The 19988-nt window shown below is 38.6% G+C and overlaps 10 pseudogenes; all 10 read left to right on the top strand.

Annotated features, from left to right (window-relative positions):
- Positions 1–109: 109 nt before the first annotated feature.
- LOC149682970 (5S ribosomal RNA) lies at positions 110–228 on the top strand (annotated as a pseudogene).
- Positions 229–589: 361 nt separating this feature from the next.
- Positions 590–708, top strand: LOC149682971 (5S ribosomal RNA; annotated as a pseudogene).
- Positions 709–846: 138 nt separating this feature from the next.
- LOC149682972 (5S ribosomal RNA) lies at positions 847–965 on the top strand (annotated as a pseudogene).
- A 138-nt stretch (positions 966–1103) lies between these two features.
- On the top strand, positions 1104–1222 carry LOC149682973 (5S ribosomal RNA; annotated as a pseudogene).
- A 362-nt stretch (positions 1223–1584) lies between these two features.
- On the top strand, positions 1585–1703 carry LOC149682974 (5S ribosomal RNA; annotated as a pseudogene).
- Positions 1704–1840: 137 nt separating this feature from the next.
- Positions 1841–1959, top strand: LOC149682975 (5S ribosomal RNA; annotated as a pseudogene).
- A 362-nt stretch (positions 1960–2321) lies between these two features.
- LOC149682976 (5S ribosomal RNA) lies at positions 2322–2445 on the top strand (annotated as a pseudogene).
- Positions 2446–2807: 362 nt separating this feature from the next.
- LOC149682977 (5S ribosomal RNA) lies at positions 2808–2926 on the top strand (annotated as a pseudogene).
- Positions 2927–3288: 362 nt separating this feature from the next.
- Positions 3289–3407, top strand: LOC149682978 (5S ribosomal RNA; annotated as a pseudogene).
- Positions 3408–3544: 137 nt separating this feature from the next.
- On the top strand, positions 3545–3663 carry LOC149682979 (5S ribosomal RNA; annotated as a pseudogene).
- Positions 3664–19988: the final 16325 nt, after the last annotated feature.

The following is a 19988-nucleotide window of genomic DNA, read 5'->3' on the forward strand; positions in this document are numbered from 1 at the left end:
TTTCCTCTTTCAAATTCCACCAGATATGAAAAAAGCAAACATATCTTCTTTTTGTTATTGTTTTATAAAGATGAAAGTTAATTAAATTCAATTATTAACTAGCACTCTCGGCAACGGCCATATCACGCTGAATACACCGATTCTCGTCCGATAACCGAAGTTAAGCAGCGTCGAGCGCAGTTATTACTTGGGAGGGAGACCACTTAGGAACACTGCGTGCCGTTGGCTTTTTCACTTTTTTTCCTCTTTTAAATTTAAATAGATATGAAAAAAGCAAACACGTTTTCTTTTTGTTATTGTTTTAAAATGATGAAGGTTAATTTGTCTCACTTAATTTAAATTCGAATTATTAACTAGCACTCTCGGCAACGGCCATATCACGCTGAAAACACCGGTTCACGTCCGATCACCGAAGTAAAGCAGCGTCGAGCGCATACAGTACTTGGGAATACTGCGTGCCGTTTGCTTTTTCACTTTTGTTTCCTCATTTAAATTCCACCAGTTATGAAAAAAGCAAACATGTCTTCTTTTTGTTATTGTTTTATAAAGATGAAGGTTAATTAAATTCAAATTATTAACTAGCCCTCTCGGCAACGGCCATATCACGCTGAATACACCGGTTCTCGTCCGATAACCGAAGTTAAGCAGCGTCGAGCGCAGTCAGTACTTGGGAGGGCGACCACTTAGGAACACTGCGTGCCGTTAACTTTTTCACTTTTTTTTCCTTTTTTAAATTCCAATAGATATGAAAAAAGCAAACATATTTTCTTTTTTGTTATTGTTTGAAAAAGATGAAGGTAAATTTGTCTCACTTAATTTAAATTCGAAATATTATCTAGCACTCTCGGCAACGGCCATATCACGCTGAATACACCGGTTCTCGTCCGATAACCGAAGTTAAGCAGCGTCGAGCGCAGTCATTACTTGGGAGGGAGACCACTTAGGAACACTGCGTGCCGTTGGCTTTTTCACTTTTTTTTCCTCTTTTAAATTTTAATAGATATGAAAAAAGCAAATATATTTTCTTTTTTGTTATTGTTTGAAAAAGATGAAGGTTAATTTGTCTCACTTAATTTAAATTCGAATTATTATCTAGCACTCTCGGCAACGGCCATATCACGCTGAATACACCGGTTCTCGTCCGATAACCGAAGTTAAGCAGCGTCGAGCGTAGTCATTACTTGGGAGGGAGACCACTTAGGAACACTGCGTGCCGTTGGCTTTTTCACTTTTTTTTCCTCTTTTAAATTTTAATAGATATGTAAAAAGCAAACAGGTTTTCTTTTTGTTATTGTTTTAAAATGATGAAGGTTAATTTGTCTCACTTAATTTAAATCCGAATTATTAAATAGCACTCTCGGCAACGGCCATATCACGCTGAGAACACCGGTTCTCGTCCGATCGCCGACGTTAGCAGCGTCGAGCGCAGTCAGTACTTGGGAATACTGCGTGCCGTTTGCTTTTTCACTTTGGTTTCCTCTTTCAAATTCCACCAGATATGAAAAAAGCAAACATATCTTCTTTTTTGTTATTGTTTTATAGTGATGAAAGTTAATTAAATTCAAATTATTAACTAGCACTCTCGGCAACGGCCATATCACGCTGAATACACCGTTTCTCGTTCGATAACCGAAGTTAAGCAGCGTCGAGCGCAGTCACTACTTGGGAGGGAGACCACTTAGGAACACTGCGTGCCGTTGGCTTTTTCACTTATTTTTCCTCTTTTAAATTTTAATAGATATGAAAAAAGCAAACATGTTTTCTTTTTGTTATTGTTTTAAAATGATGAAGGTTAATTTGTCTCACTTAATTTATATTCGAATTATTAACTAGCACTCTCGGTAACGGCCATATCACGCTGAATACACCGATTCCCGTCCGATAACCGAAGTTAAGCAGCGTCGAGCGCAGTCACTACTTGGGAGAGAGACCACTTAGGAACACTGCGTGCCGTTGGCTTTTTCACTTTTTTTTCCTCTTTTAAATTTTAATAGATATGAAAAAAGCAAACATGTTTTCTTTTTGTTATAGTTTTAAAATGATGAAGGTTAATTTGTCTCACTTAATTTAAATTCGAATTATTAACTAGCACTCTCGGCAACGGCCATATCACGCTGAAAACACCGGTTCACGTCCGATCACCGAAGTTAAGTAGCGTCGAGCGCATACAGTACTTGGGAATACTGCGTGCCGTTTGTTTTTTCACTTTTGTTTGCTCTTTCAAATTCCACCAGATATGAAAAAAGCAAACATATCTTCTTTTTGTTATTGTTTTATAAAGATGAAAGTTAATTAAATTCAAATTATTAACTAGCACTCTCGGCAACGGCCATATCACGCTGAATACACCGGTTCTCGTCCGATAACCGAAGTTAAGCAGCGTCAAGCGCAGTCACTACTTGGGAGGGAGACCACTTAGGATAGGAACACTGCGTGCCGTTGACTTTTTCACTTTTTTTTCCTCTTTTAAATTTTAATAGATATGAAAAAAGCAAACATGTTTTCTTTTTGTTATTGTTTTAAAATGATGAAGGTTAATTTGTCTCACTTAATTTAAATTCGAATTATTAAATAGCACTCTCGGCAACGGCCATATCACGCTGAGAACACCGGTTCTCGTCCGATCGCCGACGTTAGCAGCGTCGAGCGCAGTCAGTACTTGGGAATACTGCGTGCCGTTTGCTTTTTCACTTTGGTTTCCTCTTTCAAATTCCACCAGATATGAAAAAAGCAAACATATCTTCTTTTTTGTTATTGTTTTATAGTGATGAAAGTTAATTAAATTCAAATTATTAACTAGCACTCTCGGCAACGGCCATATCACGCTGAATACACCGTTTCTCGTTCGATAACCGAAGTTAAGCAGCGTCGAGCGCAGTCACTACTTGGGAGGGAGACCACTTAGGAACACTGCGTGCCGTTGGCTTTTTCACTTATTTTTCCTCTTTTAAATTTTAATAGATATGAAAAAAGCAAACATGTTTTCTTTTTGTTATTGTTTTAAAATGATGAAGGTTAATTTGTCTCACTTAATTTAAATCCGAATTATTAAATAGCACTCTCGGCAACGGCCATATCACGCTGAGAACACCGGTTCTCGTCCGATCGCCGACGTTAGCAGCGTCGAGCGCAGTCAGTACTTGGGAATACTGCGTGCCGTTTGCTTTTTCACTTTGGTTTCCTCTTTCAAATTCCACCAGATATGAAAAAAGCAAACATATCTTCTTTTTTGTTATTGTTTTATAGTGATGAAAGTTAATTAAATTCAAATTATTAACTAGCACTCTCGGCAACGGCCATATCACGCTGAATACACCGTTTCTCGTTCGATAACCGAAGTTAAGCAGCGTCGAGCGCAGTCACTACTTGGGAGGGAGACCACTTAGGAACACTGCGTGCCGTTGGCTTTTTCACTTATTTTTCCTCTTTTAAATTTTAATAGATATGAAAAAAGCAAACATGTTTTCTTTTTGTTATTGTTTTAAAATGATGAAGGTTAATTTGTCTCACTTAATTTATATTCGAATTATTAACTAGCACTCTCGGTAACGGCCATATCACGCTGAATACACCGATTCCCGTCCGATAACCGAAGTTAAGCAGCGTCGAGCGCAGTCACTACTTGGGAGAGAGACCACTTAGGAACACTGCGTGCCGTTGGCTTTTTCACTTTTTTTTCCTCTTTTAAATTTTAATAGATATGAAAAAAGCAAACATGTTTTCTTTTTGTTATAGTTTTAAAATGATGAAGGTTAATTTGTCTCACTTAATTTAAATTCGAATTATTAACTAGCACTCTCGGCAACGGCCATATCACGCTGAAAACACCGGTTCACGTCCGATCACCGAAGTTAAGTAGCGTCGAGCGCATACAGTACTTGGGAATACTGCGTGCCGTTTGTTTTTTCACTTTTGTTTGCTCTTTCAAATTCCACCAGATATGAAAAAAGCAAACATATCTTCTTTTTGTTATTGTTTTATAAAGATGAAAGTTAATTAAATTCAAATTATTAACTAGCACTCTCGGCAACGGCCTTATCACGCTGAATACACCGGTTCTCGTCCGATAACCGAAGTTAAGCAGCGTCAAGCGCAGTCACTACTTGGGAGGGAGACCACTTAGGATAGGAACACTGCGTGCCGTTGACTTTTTCACTTTTTTTTCCTCTTTTAAATTTTAATACATATGAAAAAAGCAAACATGTTTTCTTTTTGTTATTGTTTTAAAATGATGAAGGTTAATTTGTCTCACTTAATTTAAATTCGAATTATTAACTAGCACTCTCGGCAACGGCCATATCACGCTGAATACACCGGTTCACGTCCGATCACCGAAGTTAAGCAATACGTGAACAAACAAACCCCTCCATAGAAAATGCCTTAGACTATACTTTGCAGGCTCGTAACTCTGTTTTTACTGGAGATACGGCGATGTCCTTTGAGTATGTTATAGTCCAATTTTTCCCCCATCTAATCATACTAAAAACAATGAGCTACGACAAACAGGGGCCGAGTAATTAAGCTAAACGTAAACAAACAACCCGTCCATAGGAAATGCATTAGACTATACTTTGTAGGCCCATAACTCTGTGTCTACTAGAGATACGGGGATGTCCTTAGGATATGTTATAGTCCAAATTGTCCCTCATCTAACCATACTAAAAACATTAAGCTACGACAAACAGGGGCCGAGATATTAAGCAAAATGTTCGTCAACTTTGGTATCGTCTCACTTATTTTTATTATGTTACTTATGATTTTTGCACTAAACTTTGGAGGCTCATAACTCTTGTTCTACAAGAGATACTGGGATCTCCTTTGGATATATTATAGTACTCTTCGCTCCCCATACAAGGATACTTTAAACTTGAGGCTACCTCAATATCGTCGTCAACTTATTTTTTGTCTCACTTATTGTTAGAAGGTTACTTTTGATTTTTGAAAATAAAGTTTGCATGGTCGTAACTCTGGTTCTACCAGAGATAAGGGGATGTAAATAATGTGACCTTGACGCAAATGTTCGGATAATTATAAAGGTCTTTGCATGTTCCAAGCAAAAAAAAAACTTCGCGGTTTCGAACCTGTGGCCTTCCGGGAGTGAGGCGGATGCGATAACCGCTACACTAAAGATATGTTATTATTCTAATCGAAAGAACAGGGTCAAGTAATTAAGCAATACGTGAACAAACAAACCCCTCCATAGAAAATGCATTAGACTATACTTTGCAGGCCCATAACTCTGTGTCTACTAGAGATACCGGGATGTCCTTAGGATATGTTATAGTCCAATTTGTCCTTCATCTAACCATACTAAAAACTTTGGGCTACGACAAACAGGGGCCGAGTACTTAAGCAAAACGTAAAGAAACAAACCCCCTCCATAGGAAATGAGTTAGACTATTTTTTGCAGGCTCGTAACTCTGTTTCTACTGGAGATACGGGGATGTCCTTTGAGTATTTTATAGTCCAATTTGTCCCCCATCTAACCATACTAAAAACATTGAGCTACGACAAACAGGGGCCGAGTAATTAAGCTAAACGTAAACAAACAACCCGTCCATAGGAAATGCATTAGACTATACTTTGCAGGCCCATAACTCTGTGTCTACAAGAGATACGGGGATGTCCTTAGGATATGATATAGTCCAAATTGTCCCCCATCTAACCATACTAAAAACATTGAGCTACGACAAACAGGGGCCGAGATATTAAGCAAAATGTTCGTCAACTTTGGTATCGTCTCACTTATTTTTATTATGTTACTTATGATTTTTGCACTAAACTTTGGAGGCTCATAACTCTTGTTCTACAAGAGATACTGGGATCTCCTTTGGATATGTTATAGTACTCTTTGCTCCCCATACAAGGATACTTTAAACTTGAGGCTACCTCAATATCGTCGTCAACTTATTTTTTGTTTCACTTATTGTTAGAAGGTTACTTTTGATTTTTGAAAATAAACTTTGCAGGCTCGTAACTCTGGTTCTACCAGAGATACGGGGATGTAAATAATGTGACCTTGACACAAATGTTCGGATAATTATAAAGGTCTTTGCATGTTCCAAGCAAAAAAAAACTTCGCGGTTTCGAACCTGTGGCCCTCCGGGAGTGAGGCGGATGCGATAACCGCTACACTAAAGATATGTTATTATTTTTAATCGAACGAACAGGGTCAAGTAATTAAGCAATACGTGAACAAACAAACGCCTCCATAGGAAATGCATTAGACTATGCTTTGCAGGCCCATAACTCTGTGTCTACTAGAGATACCGGGATGTCCTTAGGATATAATATAGTCCAATTTGTCCTTCATCTAACCATACTAAAAACATTGAGCTAGGACAAACAGGGGCCGAGATATTAAGCAAAATGTTCGTCAACTTTGGTATCGTCTCACTTATTTTTATTATGTTACTTATAATTTTTGCACTAAACTTTGGAGGCTCATAACTTTGGAGGCTCATAACTCTTGTTCTACAAGAGATACTGGGATCTCCTTTGCATATGTTATAGTACTCTTTGCTCCCCGTACAAGGATACTTTAAACTTGAGGCTACCTCAATATCGTCGTCAACTTACTTTTTGTCTCACTTATTGTTAGAAGGTTACTTTTGATTTTTGAAAATAAAAATTTGCAGGCTCGTAACTCTGTTTCTACTGGAGATACGGGGATGTCCTTTGAGTATGTTATAGACCAATTTGTCCCCCATCTAGCCATACTAAGAATTAGGGCTACGACAAACAGTAGTCGAGTAATTAAGCTAATCGTAAACAAACAAACCCCTCCATAGGAAATACATTAGACTAAATTCTGGAGGCTGGTAACTCTGGTTCTACCAGAGATACGGGGATGTAAATAATGTGACCTTGACACAAATGTTCGGATAATTATAAAAAAAAACTTCGCGGTTTCGAACCTGTGGCCTTCCGGGAGTGAGGCGGATGCGATAACCGCTACACTAAAGATATGTCATTATTTTTAATCGAAAGAACAGGGTCAAGTAATTAATTAATACGTGAACAAACAAACCCCTCCATAGAAAATGCATTAGACTATACTTTGCAGGCTCGTAGCTCTGTTTCTACTGGAGATACGGAGATGTCCTTTGAGTATGTTATAGTCCAATTTGTCCCCCATCTAACCATACTAAAAACATTGAGCTACGACAAACAGTAGTCGAGTAATTAAGCTAATCGTAAACAAACAAACCCCTCCATAGGAAATGCATTAGACTATACTTTGCAGGCCCATAACTCTGTGTCTACTAAAGATAAGGGGATGTCCTTAGGATATGCTATAGTCCAAATTGTCCCCCATCTAACCATACTAAAAATATTGAGCTACGACAAACAAGGGCCGAGATATTAAGCAAAATGTTCGTCAACTTTGGTATCGTCTCACTTATTTTTATTATGTTACTTATGATTTTTGCACTAAACTTTGGAGGCTCATAACTCTCTTTCTACAAGAGATACTGGGATCTCCTTTGGATATATTATAGTACTCTTTGCTCCCCATACAAGGATACTTTAAACTTGAGGCTACCTCAATATCGTCGTAAACTTATTTTTTGTCTCACTTATTGTTAGAAGGTTACTTTTGATTTTTGAAAATAAAGTTTGCAGGGTCGTAACTCTGGTTCTACCAGAGATACGGGGATGTAAATAATGTGACCTTGACACAAATGTTCGGATAATTATAAAGGTCTTTGCATGTTCCAAGCAAAAAAAAGACTTCGCGGTTTCGAACCTGTGGCCTTCCGGGAGTGAGGCGGATGCGATAACCGCTACACTAAAGATATGTTATTATTCTAATCGAAAGAACAGGGTCAAGTAATTAAGCAATACGTGAACAAACAAACCCCTCCATAGAAAATGCATTAGACTATACTTTGCAGGCCCATAACTCTGTGTCTACTAGAGATACCGGGATGTCCTTAGGATATGTTATAGTCCAATTTGTCCTTCATCTAACCATACTAAAAACTTTGGGCTACGACAAACAGGGGCCGAGTACTTAAGCAAAACGTAAAGAAACAAACCCCCTCCATAGGAAATGAGTTAGACTATACTTTGCAGGCTCGTAACTCTGTTTCTACTGGAGATACGGGGATGTCCTTTGAGTATTTTATAGTCCAATTTGTCCCCCATCTAACCATACTAAAAACATTGACCTACGACAAACAGGGGCCGAGTAATTAAGCTAAACGTAAACAAACAACCCGTCCATAGGAAATGCATTAGACTATACTTTGCAGGCCCATAACTCTGTGTCTACAAGAGATACGGGGATGTCCTTAGGATATGATATAGTACAAATTGTCCCCCATCTAACCATACTAAAAACATTGAGCTATGACAAACAGGAGCCGAGATATTAAGCAAAATGTTCGTCAACTTTGGTATCGTCTCACTTATTTTTATTATGTTACTTATGATTTTTGCACTAAACTTTGGAGGCTCATAATTAACTCTTGTTCTACAAGAGATACTGGGATCTCCTTTGGATATGTTATAGTACTCTTTGCTCCCCATACAAGGATACTTTAAACTTGAGGCTACCTCAATATCGTCGTCAACTTACTTTTTGTCTCACTTATTGTTAGAAGGTTACTTTTGATTTTTGAAAATATAATTTGCAGGCTCGTAACTCTGTTTCTACTGGAGAAACGGGGATGTCCTTTGAGTATGTTATAGACCAATTTGTCCTTCATCTAGCCATACTAAGAATTAGGGCTACGACAAACAGTGGTCGAGTAATTAAGCTAATCGTATACAAACAAACCCCTCCATAGGAAATACATTAGACTAAATTCTGGAGGCTCGTAACTCTGGTTCTACCAGAGATACGGGGATGTAAATAATGTGACCTTGACACAAATGTTCGGATAATTATAAAGGTCTTTGCATGTTCCAAGAAAAAAAAAACTTCGTGGTTTCGAACCTGTGGCCTTCCGAGAGTGAGGCGGATGCGATTACCGCTACACTAAAGATATGTTATTATTTTAAATCGAAAGAACAGGGTCAAGTAATTAAGCAATACGTGAACAAACAAACCCCTCCATAGAAAATGCATTAGACTATACTTTGCAGGCTCGTAGCTCTGTTTCTACTGGAGATACGGGGATGTCCTTTGAGTATGTTATAGTCCAATTTGTCCCCCATCTAACCATACTAAAAACATTGAGCTACGGCAAACAGTAGTCGAGTAATTAAGCTAATCGTAAACAAACAAACCCCTCCATAGGAAATGCATTAGACTATACTTTGCAGGCCCATAACTCTGTGTCTACTAGAGATACCGGGATGTCCTTAGGATATGTTATAGTCCAATTTGTCCTTCATCTAACCATACTAAAAACTTTGGGCTACGACAAACAGGGGCCGAGTACTTAAGCAACACGTAAAGAAACAAACCCCCTCCATAGGAAATGAGTTAGACTATACTTTGCAGGCTCGTAACTCTGTTTCTACTGTAGATACGGGGATGTCCTTTGAGTATGTTACAGTCCAATTTGTCCCCCATCTAACCATACTAAAAACATTGAGCTACGACAAACAGGGGCCGAGTAATTAAGCTAAACGTAAACAAACAACTCGTCCATAGGAAATGCATTAGACTATACTTTGCAGGCCCATAACTCTGTGTCTACTAGAGATACGGGGATGTCCTTAGGGTATGATATAGTCCAAATTGTCCCCCATCTAACCATACTAAAAACTTTGGGCTACGACAAACAGGGGCCGAGGAATTAAGCTAAACGTAAACAAACAACCCCTCCATAGGAAATGCATTAGACTATACTTTGCAGGCTCGTAACTCTGTTTCTACTGGAGATACGGGGATGTCCTTTGAATATGTTTTAGTCCAATTTGTCCCCCATCTAACCATACTAAAAACATTGAGCTACGACAAGAGTTATGAGCCGCCAAAGTTTAGTGCAAAAATCATAAGTAACATAATAAAAATAAGTGAGACGATACCAAAGTTGACGATGTTTTTAGTATGGTTAGATGGGGGACAAATTGGACTATAACATACTCAAAGGACATCCCCGTATCTCCAGTAGAAACAGAGTTACGAGCCTGCAAAGTATAGTCTAATGCATTTTCTATGGAGGGGTTTGTTTGTTCACGTATTGCTTAATTACTTGACCCTGTTCTTTCGATTAAAAATAATAACATATCTTTAGTGTAGCGGTTATCGCATCCGCCTCACTCCCGGAAGGCCACAGGTTCGAAACCGCGAAGTTTTTTTTATAATTATCCGAACATTTGTGTCAAGGTCACATTATTTACATCCCCGTATCTCTGGTAGAACCAGAGTTACCAGCCTCCAGAATTTAGTCTAATGTATTTCCTATGGAGGGGTTTGTTTGTTTACGATTAGCTTAATTACTCGACTACTGTTTGTCGAAGCCCTAATTCTTAGTATGGCTAGTAGGCCAGGACAGATAGGCCAAAAAAGGGCTTGACCTAGAACATTTGAACATAAAGATGAAAATTGGTACATGTGTTGTTTTTGACCCAACAAAAAATATACTAAAAGTCCCCTGCTGTAGAGCGCGAGCTTTCGCCGCCATCTTGGAAAATGGCCGCCGTGAATTACAGCTACAATGTATTCCACTTTCTTCTTCAAAAATTATGAAAATTGGTACACATTATGCTTGGTCCCACATGAACATCATGGCCAAATTTTACAGCTCTGTGTTTAATAGTTTGGTTGCCATATTGGAAAATGGCCGCCGTGAATGCTAAGTACAGTATATTTCACCATGTTGTTGGAAAATCATGAAAATTAATAGGTATTATAACCAGAGCTGTGTGAATCTCACAGTAAAATATTGAAGCCATTAGTCAGATAGTTTGGCCGCCATGTTGGAAAATGGCCGCCATCAATGCCATTTAGATACAGTATATGGTTCAAAAATTATGAAAATTGGTATTAATTATGTTAAAGACCGTCTAAACATCGTACTTGAATATTAAAGACGTGCTACTGATAGTTTGGGCGCCATCTTCGAAAATTACTGCTCGAAGTACCAAATATATTACCGATATATAAATTTTTTCGATATTTTTTTATTGAGTAGATGATTTTTATGAACGTATAAAACGCCATAAAAATAACTATTTTAGAGTCTAAATTATCGACCCATCTTCAAAAATGGTCCCAGAAATATTACTTTCCTAAAATCTGGAAAAAAGAAAATAAAAGCCATATTACTCGGATTTTGATTAGGAAAAACCAATTTAAATGGGGTATATACATTCTAGTGTCGTTAAGGATTAGATTTAAGACACATTTTTATTACGGCTAATACCTTGACAAGGACCACACATTGCCCAGCAAGCTAATCCAGATCATTCACAGTTCTTTATACAAGATGTTCTGCAGACTGCAGGTACAAATAATGAGTGATATAAGTTCATCTCATGCCAGAAGGAGAATGGTGTGAATGGGTCTTCGACTTTCGCGATCGCGAACCAATCCCCACTGTTCGGGATTAAATCGTTTCCTAGCTATTGTTGAACTTGAAGATACGCTCGGAAAAAATGTAGTTTTGCGGTGTCGGTTGTTATGAAGCTTAGCGAGATAAAATGTGGACTTGACATTATACGTGTAATATCTACATAGTTGAAGCTTGGACATGTCAATTATCACCCTAAAAAAAGCGAAAAGAAATCTCTCTTCGGCAGCAGCTATGGCTTCCTTAGATGCAACCTGGTCATTAAAAAAGCGCAACAAATTTGTAAGATGTTGATTATCTGACATTACTTTAAACCACACCTTGTCATAACCACACCCAGTTACAGCACGTAATGAAAGAAGTGTTCTCTTAACCTTTTTAACTCAAAGACTTGTCGTGGCGGAGGGGGCCTGAGTTCGGTGTGACGGTTCGGGAGTTCTTTGGGTTCGCCCTTGATTCAGACCGTTCCTTGCCCCGTTCCGTGAAGGTTTTTTTCCCGGCCGCTTCGCCCCACCCAGGTGTTGCCTTGGCTTGCCCCCGCTATTGGCAACCCTCTAGGGGTCGCGGATACACTATTTGCTTGGTCCCTATGGCATTGTTGTGCTTGGAGAGAAGTTCTCCGTCCCTTCGAGTCTTCTGCTGCCTTAATCCTTCCCTGTCACCTGCTCAAGTGGCGATTGTCGGGCCCACTGGCCGATCCCGTGTGCCATGACGGCGGTTCTAGGTGTAGCGCCTAATCAAGGGTTCTAACATGCAATTATTATGAAAAATCTTCAGGGTGACGGTGAGTATGAATGAAATGTTAAAGGTCTGTCTAAAATCTAATTTTAGACAACACTAGAATGTATAAACCCCATATTAAGCCATATTCTCTAATCAACATGTTGAGAATAACAGCTTTGAATAACTTTTCTTTCTTTCAGAATTTAGGGCAATGATTTTCGTGTGGCCAATTTTAAAGATGGAGTCGATAATTTCAACTTCGAGATATCCATTTTTTGTTGTTTATTACGTTAATGAAAATCATCTATTCAAAATAGGAATTTCAAAAAGATTTACATATTTGAAATATATTTAGCATTTCCAGCAGTCATTTTCGAAGATGGCGCCCAAACTATCAGTAGCACGTCTTCAATATTCAAGTATGATGTTTAGATGGTCTTCAACATAATTATTACCAATTTTTATAATTTTTGAACCATATACTGTATCTAAATGGCATTGATGGCGGCCATTTTCCAACATGGCGGCCAAACTATCTGACTAATGGTTTCAATATTTTACTGTGAGATTCACACAGCTCTGGTTATAATACCTATTAATTTTCATGATTTTCCAACAACATGGTGAAATATACTGTACTTAGCATTCACGGCGGCCATTTTCCAATATGGCGACCAAACTATTGAACTCAGAGCTGTAAAATTTATCCATGATGTTCATATTGTTCCAATCATTATGTGTACCAATTTTCATAATTTTTGAAGAAGAACGTGGAATACATTGTAGCTGTAATTCTCGGCGGCCATTTTCCAAGATGGCGGCGAAAGCTCGCGCTCTACAGCAGGGGACTTTTAGTATATTTTTTGTTGGGTCAAAAACAACACATGTACCAATTTTCATCTTTATGTTCAAATGTTCTAGGTCAAACCCTCAAAGTCCTGGGCTATAGATGGGGGACAAATTGGTCTATAACATACTCAAAGGACATCCCCGTATCTCCAGTAGAAACAGAGTTACGAGCCTGCAAAGTTTATTTTCAAAAATCAAAAGTAACCTTCTAACAATAAGTGAGACAAAAAATAAGTTGACGACGATATTGAGGTAGCCTCAAGTTTAAAGTATCCTTGTATGGGGAGCAAAGAGTACTATAACATATCCAAAGGAGATCCCAGTATCTCTTGTAGAACAAGAGTTATGAGCCTCCAAAGTTTAGTGCAAAAATCATAAGTAACATAATAAAAATAAGTGAGACGATACCAAAGTTGACGAACATTTTGCTTAATATCTCGGCCCCTGTTTGTCGTAGCTCAATGTTTTTAGTATGGTTAGATGGGGGACAATTTGGACTATAACATATCCTAAGGACATCCCCGTATCTCTAGTAGACACAGAGTTATGTGCCTGCAAAATATAGTCTAATGCATTTCCTATGGACGGGTTGTTTGTTTACGTTTAGCTTAATTACTCGGCCCTTGTTTGTCGTAGCTCATTATTTGTAGCATGGTTAGATGGGGGACAAATTGGACTATAACATACTCAAAGGACATCCCCGTATCTCCAGTAGAAACAGATTTACGAGCCTGCAAAGTATAGTCTAATGCATTTCCTATGGAGGGGGTTTGTTTCGTTACGTTTTGCTTAAGTACTCGGCCCCTGTTTGTCGTAGCCCAAAGGTTTTAGTATGGTTAGATGGGGGACAATTTGGACTATAACATATCCTAAGGACATCCCCGTATCTCTAGTAGACACAGAGTTATGGGCCTGCAAAGTATAGTCTAATGCATTTCCTATGGAGGGGTTTGTTTGTTTACGATTAGCTTAATTACTCGACTGCTGTTTGTCGTAGCTCAATGTTTTTAGTATGGTTAGATGGGGGACAAATTGGACTATAACATACTCAAAGGACATCCCCGTATCTCCAGTAGAAACAGAGTTACGAGCCTGCAAAGTATAGTCTTATGCATTTTCTATGGAGGGGTTTGTTTGTTCACGTATTGCTTAATTACTTGACCCTGTTCTTTCGATTAAAAATAGTAACATATCTTTAGTGTAGCGGTTATCGCATCCGCCTCACTCTCGGAAGGCCACAGGTTCGAAACCGCGAAGTTTTTTTTTTGCTTGGAACATGCAAAGACCTTTATAATTATCCGAACATTTGTGTCAAGGTCACATTATTTACATCCCCGTATCTCTGGTAGAACCAGAGTTACGAGCCTGCAAAGTTTATTTTCAAAAATCAAAAGTAACCTTCTAACAATAAGTGAGACAAAAAATAAGTTGACGACGATATTGAGGTAGCCTCAAGTTTAAAGTATCCTTGTATGGGGAGCAAAGAGTACTATAACATATCCAAAGGAGATACCAGTATCTCTTGTAGAACAAGAGTTATGAGCCTCCAAAGTTTAGTGCAAAAATCATAAGTAACATAATAAAAATAAGTGAGACGATACCAAAGTTGACGAACATTTTGCTTAATATCTCGGCCAATGTTTGTCGTAGCTCAATGTTTTTAGTATGGTTAGATGGGGGACAATTTGGACTATAACATATCCTAAGGACATCCCCGTATCTCTAGTAGACACAGAGTTATGGGCCTGCAAAATATAGTCTACTGCATTTCCTATGGACGGGTTGTTTGTTTACGTTTAGCTTAATTACTCGGCCCCTGTTGGCCGTAGCTCAATGTTTTTAGTATGGTTAGATGGGGGACAAATTGGACTATAACATACTCAAAGGACATCCCCGTATCTCCAGTAGAAACAGAGTTAGGAGCCTGCAAAGTATAGTCTAATGCATTTTCTATGGAGGGGTTTGTTTCTTCACGTATTGCTTAATTACTTGACCCTGTTCTTTCGATTAAAAATAATAACATATCTTTAGTGTAGCGGTTATCGCATCCGCCTCACTCCGAGAAGGCCACAGGTTCGAAACCGCGAAGTTTTTTTTTTTAAATATCCGAACATTTGTGTCAAGGTCACATTATTTACATCCCCGTATCTCTGGTAGAACCAGAGTTACGAGCCTCCAGAATTTAGTCTAATGTATTTCCTATGGAGGGGGTTTGTTTGTTTACGATTAGCTTAATTACTCGACTACTGTTTGTCGTAGCCCTAATTCTTGGTATGGCTAGATGAAGGAGAAATTGGTCTATAACATACTCAAAGGACATCCCCGTATCTCCAGTAGAAACAGAGTTACGAGCCTGCAAAGTTTATTTTCAAAAATCAAAAGTAACCTTCTAACAATAAGTGAGACAAAAAATAAGTTGACGACGATATTGCGGTAGCCTCAAGTTTAAAGTATCCTTGTATGGGGAGCAAAGAGTACTATAACATATCCAAAGGAGATCCCAGTATCTCTTGTAGAACAAGAGTTATGAGCCTCCAAAGTTTAGTGCAAAAATCATAAGTAACATAATAAATATAAGTGAGACGATACAAAAGTTGACGAACATTTTGCTTAATATCTCGGACCCTGTTTGTCCTAGCTCAATGTTTTTAGTATGGTTAGATGGGGGACAATTTGGACTATACCATATCCTAAGGACATCCCCGTATCTCTAGTAGACACAGAGTTATGGGCCTGCAAAGTATAGTCTAATGCATTTGCTATGGACGGGTTGTTTGTTTACGTTTAGCTTAATTACTCGGCCCCTGTTTGTCGTAGCTCAATGTTTTTAGTATGGTTAGATGGGGGACAAATTGGACTATAACATACTCAAAGGACATCCCCGTATCTCCAATAGAAACAGAGTTACGAGCCTGCAAACTATAGTCTAATGCATTTCCAATGGAGGGGGTTTGTTTCGTTACGTTTTGCTTAAGTACTCGGCCCCTGTTTGTCGTAGCCCAAAGTTTTTAGTATGGTTAGATGGGGGACAATTTGGACTATAACATATCCTAAGGACATCCCCGTATCTCTAGTAGACACAGAGTTATGGGCCTGCAAAGTATAGTCTAATGCATTTCCTATGGAGGGGTTTGTTTGTTTACGATTAGCTTAATTACTCGACTACTGTTTGTCGTAGCTCAATGTTTTTAGTATGGTTAGATGGGGGACAAATTGGACTATAACTTACTCAAAGGACATCCCCGTATCTCCAGTAGAAACAGAGTTAGGAGCCTGCAAAGTATAGTCTAATGCATTTTCTATGGAGGGGTTTGTTTCTTCACGTATTGCTTAATTACTTGACCCTGTTCTTTCGATTAAAAATAATAACATATCTTTAGTGTAGCGGTTATCGCATCCGCCTCACTCCGAGAAGGCCACAGGTTCGAAACCGCGAAGTTTTTTTTTTTTAAATATCCGAACATTTGTGTCAAGGTCACATTATTTACATCCCCGTATCTCTGGTAGAACCAGAGTTACGAGCCTCCAGAATTTAGTCTAATGTATTTCCTATGGAGGGGGTTTGTTTGTTTACGATTAGCTTAATTACTCGACTACTGTTTGTCGTAGCCCTAATTCTTGGTATGGCTAGAAAGGACAAATTGGTCTATAACATACTCAAAGGACATCCCCGTATCTCCAGTAGAAACAGAGTTACGAGCCTGCAAAGTTTATTTTCAAAAATCAAAAGTAACCTTCTAACAATAAGTGAGACAAAAAATAAGTTGACGACGATATTGCGGTAGCCTCAAGTTTAAAGTATCCTTGTATGGGGAGCAAAGAGTACTATAACATATCCAAAGGAGATACCAGTATCTCTTGTAGAACAAGAGTTATGAGCCTCCAAAGTTTAGTGCAAAAATCATAAGTAACATAATAAAAATAAGTGAGACGATACCAAAGTTGACGAACATTTTGCTTAATATCTCGGCCAATGTTTGTCGTAGCTCAATGTTTTTAGTATGGTTAGATGGGGGACAATTTGGACTATAACATATCCTAAGGACATCCCCGTATCTCTAGTAGACACAGAGTTATGGGCCTGCAAAATATAGTCTACTGCATTTCCTATGGACGGGTTGTTTGTTTACGTTTAGCTTAATTACTCGGCCCCTGTTGGCCGTAGCTCAATGTTTTTAGTATGGTTAGATGGGGGACAAATTGGACTATAACATACTCAAAGGACATCCCCGTATCTCCAGTAGAAACAGAGTTAGGAGCCTGCAAAGTATAGTCTAATGCATTTTTTATGGAGGGGTTTGTTTTTTCACGTATTGCTTAATTACTTGACCCTGTTCTTTCGATTAAAAATAATAACATATCTTTAGTGTAGCGGTTATCGCATCCGCCTCACTCCCGGAAGGCCACATGTTCGAAACCGCGAAGTTTTTTTTTATAATTATCCGAACATTTGTGTCAAGGTCACATTATTTACATCCCCGTATCTCTGGTAGAACCAGAGTTACGAGCCTCCAGAATTTAGTCTAATGTATTTCCTATGGAGGGGGTTTGTTTGTTTACGATTAGCTTAATTACTCGACTACTGTTTGTCGTAGCCCTAATTCTTGGTATGGCTAGATGAAGGAGAAATTGGTCTATAACATACTCAAAGGACATCCCCGTATCTCCAGTAGAAACAGAGTTACGAGCCTGCAAAGTTTATTTTCAAAAATCAAAAGTAACCTTCTAACAATAAGTGAGACAAAAAATAAGTTGACGACGATATTGCGGTAGCCTCAAGTTTAAAGTATCCTTGTATGGGGAGCAAAGAGTACTATAACATATCCAAAGGAGATCCCAGTATCTCTTGTAGAACAAGAGTTATGAGCCTCCAAAGTTTAGTGCAAAAATCATAAGTAACATAATAAAAATAAGTGAGACGATACAAAAGTTGACGAACATTTTGCTTAATATCTCGGACCCTGTTTGTCCTAGCTCAATGTTTTTAAAATGGTTAGATGGGGGACAATTTGGACTATAACATATCCTAAGGACATCCCCGTATCTTTAGTAGACACAGAGTTATGGGCCTGCAAAGTATAGTCTAATGCATTTGCTATGGACGGGTTGTTTGTTTACGTTTAGCTTAATTACTCGGCCCCTGTTTGTCGTAGCTCAATGTTTTTAGTATGGTTAGATGGGGGACAAATTGGACTATAACATACTCAAAGGACATCCCCGTATCTCGAATAGAAACAGAGTTACGAGCCTGCAAACTATAGTCTAATGCATTTCCTATGGAGGGGGTTTGTTTCGTTACGTTTTGCTTAAGTACTCGGCCCCTGTTTGTCGTAGCCCAAAGTTTTTAGTATGGTTAGATGGGGGACAATTTGGACTATAACATATCCTAAGGACATCCCCGTATCTCTAGTAGACACAGAGTTATGGGCCTGCAAAGTATAGTCTAATGCATTTCCTATGGAGGGGTTTGTTTGTTTACGATTAGCTTAATTACTCGACTACTGTTTGTCGTAGCTCAATGTTTTTAGTATGGTTAGATGGGGGACAAATTGGACTATAACATACTCAAAGGACATCCCCGTATCTCCAGTAGAAACAGAGTTAGGAGCCTGCAAAGTATAGTCTAATGCATTTTCTATGGAGGGGTTTGTTTCTTCACGTATTGCTTAATTACTTGACCCTGTTCTTTCGATTAAAAATAATAACATATCTTTAGTGTAGCGGTTATCGCATCCGCCTCACTCCGAGAAGGCCACAGGTTCGAAACCGCGAAGTTTTTTTTTTTAAATATCCGAACATTTGTGTCAAGGTCACATTATTTACATCCCCGTATCTCTGGTAGAACCAGAGTTACGAGCCTCCAGAATTTAGTCTAATGTATTTCCTATGGAGGGGGTTTGTTTGTTTACGATTAGCTTAATTACTCGACTACTGTTTGTCGTAGCCCTAATTCTTGGTATGGCTAGATGAAGGACAAATTGGTCTATAACATACTCAAAGGACATCCCCGTATCTCCAGTAGAAACAGAGTTACGAGCCTGCAAAGTTTATTTTCAAAAATCAAAAGTAACCTTCTAACAATAAGTGAGACAAAAAATAAGTTGACGACGATATTGCGGTAGCCTCAAGTTTAAAGTATCCTTGTATGGGGAGCAAAGAGTACTATAACATATCCAAAGGAGATCCCAGTATCTCTTGTAGAACAAGAGTTATGAGCCTCCAAAGTTTAGTGCAAAAATCATAAGTAACATAATAAAAATAAGTGAGACGATACAAAAGTTGACGAACATTTTGCTTAATATCTCGGACCCTGTTTGTCCTAGCTCAATGTTTTTAAAATGGTTAGATGGGGGACAATTTGGACTATAACATATCCTAAGGACATCCCCGTATCTTTAGTAGACACAGAGTTATGGGCCTGCAAAGTATAGTCTAATGCATTTGCTATGGAGGGGTTTGTTTGTTTACGTTTAGCTTAATTACTCGGCCCCTGTTTGTCGTAGCTCAATGTTTTTAGTATGGTTAGATGGGGGACAAATTGGACTATAACATACTCAAAGGACATCCCCGTATCTCCAGTAGAAACAGAGTTACGAGCCTGCAAACTATAGTCTAATGCATTTCCAATGGAGGGGGTTTGTTTCGTTACGTTTTGCTTAAGTACTCGGCCCCTGTTTGTCGTAGCCCAAAGTTTTTAGTATGGTTAGATGGGGGACAATTTGGACTATAACATATCCTAAGGACATCCCCGTATCTCTAGTAGACACAGAGTTATGGGCCTGCAAAGTATAGTCTAATGCATTTCCTATGGAGGGGTTTGTTTGTTTACGATTAGCTTAATTACTCGACTACTGTTTGTCGTAGCTCAATGTTTTTAGTATGGTTAGATGGGGGACAAATTGGACTATAACATACTCAAAGGACATCCCCGTATCTCCAGTAGAA

Source organism: Phalangium opilio, unplaced genomic scaffold (genome assembly GCF_054372755.1).
Source record: "Phalangium opilio isolate 3A_F unplaced genomic scaffold, DU_Popi_V2 ptg000037l_1, whole genome shotgun sequence".
NCBI lineage: Eukaryota > Metazoa > Arthropoda > Arachnida > Opiliones > Phalangiidae > Phalangium > Phalangium opilio.